Here is a 5051-nt window from a genome sequence, read left to right on the forward strand (position 1 = left end):
TGTGTTCTACTATGCTTGTCTTCCTTAGGTCCTCTTCTAGTGTATATTTATAGACTTTAGAATGCTCAGAAACCCTAAAAATTGGGTTTTTCTGCGTAACAGGGAAGCAGGGTGCGAAATCTACACGGACTGGCACATGGGCGTGTGGCCAACCCGTGTGGAAATGCCCAGGCCGTGTGGATCTTGGAAACAGCTCTTTTTGCCCGATTTTGGCTCATTTTTCAGTCATTTCGCTCCCTTATGCTTACCTAAGTATAGAAACATGAATTTAAAAGATTAAGAGCATCAAATTCACTAATTCATATAATAAATCATCCAAAAATGCATCAAGAATGAGATTAAAAACATGTTACTTTCATGGCTTATCAAATATCCCTACACTTAAGCATTTGCTTGTCCTCAAGCAAAATCCTCAACTCACAATTAAAATTAATCTTTTTCAACTTGTAACTCTCATCAATAATGTTTTTTCATAATTCACAAATAATTGCACATTGATAATTCAACTAAAAGAGCCCTAAAGATTCAAACAATCCAAGTCACACATTTTTTAAAGACACGAAAACATAGATATCTCCCCTTATCTAAGGAATTACCTTTAATTCAAAATTGACAAGATTTTACATCCTCACTAAAGATTCACTCAAATCACTCAAAGTGTTTAAGGTTCAAAAATTAAGCACTCAAAAGTCAATTATGAAAAGTCATTGCCATAGGCTTGCATGAAAATCAAATCTCCACCAGTGTAAAATGAAATGATATACAAATCAAAAGGTCTATAAAGGGTTGTAATGGAGCTTGGGTTAAAGGTTAGATAAAGGCTGAAAAAGAAGGTCAGAATCGAGATTGAATTGATAAATTACCTAACTAGAAAAACTAAACTAATACTGAATAATTACATCAATCGAAATAATTCAAGAATAAAATGAGCTTCTTCTCAGAATATGAAATTAACTACTTAAGCTCAAACCAAAGAATTAGAAATAATCAACATAAATGTATAATAATTTTTTTTTTACTTTTTTTGAATGAATAATAAGAGAAAATCAAATAACTGAATTAAAAGAACATAGTTTGGCAACTAACCAAATCAAATCTCGACAAAAAGGGAGTCAATGAAATAGGGAAAATTCTCAACGAATCAAAAATGAGTTATGGGTTAATATGAATGGTAAATTAAGAAACAGGTTGTTAGGCTCAAAGGAGTTCACTAGGCTTTTTATGGGATAAGTGGGTTAAAACCTAGGTGCATTTATCATCTCGGTATATCAAATCAAATGTGTGGTCTCGGCATGTATAATCGAAGCAAGTTCTAGAATAACAAATCAATATTGACACACTCATAACCAATAATAAAGTGAGCAAGAAAAATGTATGCTCTAAAAGCTCAAAATCTCACAAAATTTATGGCTTTTGACGTCAATCTTGCAAATTTCAAACTTCAAGGTAATACCCCAATTTAGGGAATCAACCTAAAATTTTTAATTCTGAAAATAGACTTATCATGCTTGATTCTCTAGTGTCTTAAAGTTTAAAAAATCGATGCACAATTACCTATGAATTTAATCTAAAACACATCAATGATAATCATAAATCAATAAAAATTCATTCTAATAGTAATGTGAGAAAATTACTTAAACACAAGACATAATTCAGGGATTTTCTAATAATTACATAGATAACCTCCCCACACTTAAGATGTACATTGTCCTCAATGTACAAAGATATATAATCACAGTATAAACAGAATATTATAAGAGAGGGAGAAAACTGAAACTACGTTGAATATTGGATGAAATCTTCAGAATAGTGAAAAGCGGAATTGCAATCAAATTTAAATGTAACTCATGGTCCCAAGGAAACTAGCAAGAAAATAAACACAAATAATAAAGAAAATTAAGGGGTTATAACTCGATTAGAAATAACCATAAATCTTTCAAAAGATAATAATGAAAATAAGTTGAAGAGAAAAAAGTAAAACAACTAAAACAAAATTACAAAGAAAGATAAATAATAATAATAATAATAATAAACTCAATGATATCAATAAACTTAAAAGGTAATTGTAATGATAATAGTAAAAAAAATACGAAAGAAAAAAGAAAAAAATAGAAATAGCAAAATAAAAATAAAAATAAAAATAATAAAAGTGTATAAAAAATTAAAATATATAAAAAATTTAAAAATATAAGTATAAGAATAATAAATTAATTAATTAATTAGTAAAATAAAAACAAAAATATAACAATTAAAAATAAATAAAATAAAATAAAATTGGGGTGATTAACCCAGTTTTCACATGGCCATGGACATGCCCGTCTGTCCAGGCCGTGTGGGTCACATGGCCAAGTCGCCAGGCTATGTGTTTTTTCCTTCGCTTCTCCCACGCCCATGTGAGATCCCACACACCCGTGTGGCCAAGCCGTGTGCTCCACACACCCGTGTGGCCAGACCATGTAACTCTCTGACTTTAAAAAAAATTAGCTCTAGGTTTCACACGCCCGTGTGTCTAGGCCGTGCGGCTCACATGGCCATGTCGTCAGGTCATGTATGTTTTCCTTCGCTTCTCCCACACCCATGTGGCCAGGCCATGTGGGACAAAAACACAATTTTTTTTATATTTTGAAAATAAATTAATTTTAAAAAATCATGAAATAATGTTAAGAAAATTAGCAGTGTTAACACTCGAGTTGCCTCCCGAAAAGTGCTTATTTAAAGTCTAAGCTCGACTTACCTCGTATTCACATGATTACAGTGGTTCATGGAGTCAAAACTCTTCTTTCTCACTGTCAATTCTATTATCAACATAAGGTTTTAGCCAAGTAATATTTACCTTAAAAGTGACAAATTTAGAATGGTTTACCTCGACTATACCGTATAGGAAAATATTCAGTACCGTAAAAGGAGTTGCTCCGTTTGCATTATGCTCTGAAGTGGCGATTCAAGGGTCTGTCTTATCCAACAATTACCTGATCGCCAATCTTTAATTGGTTCATCTCATCCTTAAGCTCGTGATGGAGTCGCTTTGGTTCATCATGTATTCTAGGTTTCTCTTTGATGTATGTTCGCCATTCATCTAGTTCATCGATTTGTAATCTTCTTTCTTCATTATTTGTTCTGTTTTCGTTATGTAAACTGGACTGCGGCTCTGTCACATTTTCCCGAGGTGTTTTCTGTAAAGAATGTTGAGCCACAAGGTTGTTAACATTAACAGAGCTTGTAATATCATCTCGATCACTAGATATCCTAACAGAATCACGAGCTTGGAGTTTAATCATGTCATCACCTACACGAAGTATTAACTCACATACACCAACATCTATGATAGTTCTAGCAGTTGCTAAAAGGGCCGTCCTAAAGTCAATGGTACGTCACTATCCTCATCCATGTCTAGAACAACAAAATCAACTGAGAAAATAAATTTATAAATTTTGACGAGTACGTCTTCAACAATACCCCTAGGAAATCTAATTGTTCTATCTGCCAATTGAATGCTCATCATAGTTTGTTTGGGTTTCCCAAGACCTAGTTGCTTAAACATTTTGTAAGGCATGACATTAATACTAGCCCCTAAATCAGCCAAAGCATTATTAACATTTAAACTACCAATTAAACAAGGAATAGTAAAACTCCCTGGATCTTTCAATTTGTTGGGTAGTTTATTCTGAAAAATAGCTGTGCACATTGCACTGCATTTAGCTCTACGTATGATGAATCATCTAACTTTAGCTTATTTGATAAAAACTCTTTTAAAAATTTAACGGAATTTGGCATTTGCGAAAAAGCTTCAATAAACAGTAAGTTAACATGTAATTTTTTCAACAGTTTAAGGAATTTATAAAATTGTTCATTTGTGTGGTCTTTTTTTGTCACATTTGGATATGGCACGTGACATTTATATTCCTTACCGACCGAATCTTGCTTATTATGGCTTACCTCAACCTTACCATTTCTTACCATAGTTTCTTGCCTCGGTTCAAATTCAAATTCAGTTAACCTTTCTTCATCTCGAACAGTGATCGCATGAAGCTACTCTCTTGGGTTAGTTTCGGTGTTGCTTGGCAAGCTACCTTGTGTTCATTCTGAAATCATCTTTGCCAATTGACCGATTTGATTCTCAAGCCCTTGAATCGACGCTTGTTGATTTTTAAGTGTTGTTTCTGCGTTTTGGAAACAAGTTTCTGACACTGAAATAAACTTCGTCAACATCCCCTCAAGGTTCTGCTTATTCTCTTACTGGTAAGGTGGTTGAAAGCCTGGACCACCCCAAGAGAAGTTGGGATGGTTCCTCCAACTTGCAGTATAAGTGTTAGTATATGAATTATTCTGAAGTTTAGAATTATTACCCGTATAGTTGACTTGTTCGTCTTCTGTGCTTAGGTTGTAGGATAGATTTTCTGGATGGCTCCCTCCTCCATTTGCGTCGTTTTGCATCACCAGATGTACCTACGTAGAACCATATAAACCATCAATCTCTTTATTCAAAAGTTCTACATGATTTGACAACATAGTGACCGAATCAATGTTAAAAACACAGGCTGCTTTCATCGAATTTGTCCTCATGACTTGTCACTCATAATTATTTAGTGACATCTCTTCTACAAACTCGTAAGCCTCTTCAGGTATTTTGTTATTCAAATTCCCACCAGCGGATGCATCGATCAATTGCCTAGTTGAGGGGTTCAAACCGTTGTAAAAAATTTGAACCTGTAGCCATAGAGGTAACCCATGATGAAGGCACCTTCTTAATAAATCCTTATACCTCTCCCATGCATCATATAAGGTTTTTAAATCCATTTTACAAAGGAAGAGATATCATTCCTCAATTTGGTTGTCTTAGCCGGTGGAAAGTACTTCAGCAAAAACTTCTTGGTCATCCCAAGTAGTGATAGAACCTCGTGGTAGAGAGCTCAACCATTGCTTAGCCTTATTTCTCAACGATAAGGAGAATAACCCTAAGTGAATGGCATCATCAGAAATGTCATTTATCTTGAAAGTGTCACAGAATTCTAGGAAATTAGCCAAATGAGCATTTGGGTCTTCGTCCTGCA

At 33.9% G+C, this 5051-nt stretch overlaps 1 non-coding gene across 1 annotated transcript; it reads left to right on the plus strand.

Moving 5' to 3' along the window:
* Nucleotides 1-4723: 4723 nt before the first annotated feature.
* On the plus strand, nt 4724-4829 carry LOC121231436 (small nucleolar RNA R71). The gene has a single exon (XR_005929495.1). It is a non-coding gene; the product is annotated as a small nucleolar RNA R71 (small nucleolar RNA).
* Nucleotides 4830-5051: the final 222 nt, after the last annotated feature.

This window comes from Gossypium hirsutum, chromosome A06, assembly GCF_007990345.1.
Source record: "Gossypium hirsutum isolate 1008001.06 chromosome A06, Gossypium_hirsutum_v2.1, whole genome shotgun sequence".
Lineage (NCBI taxonomy): Eukaryota > Viridiplantae > Streptophyta > Magnoliopsida > Malvales > Malvaceae > Gossypium > Gossypium hirsutum.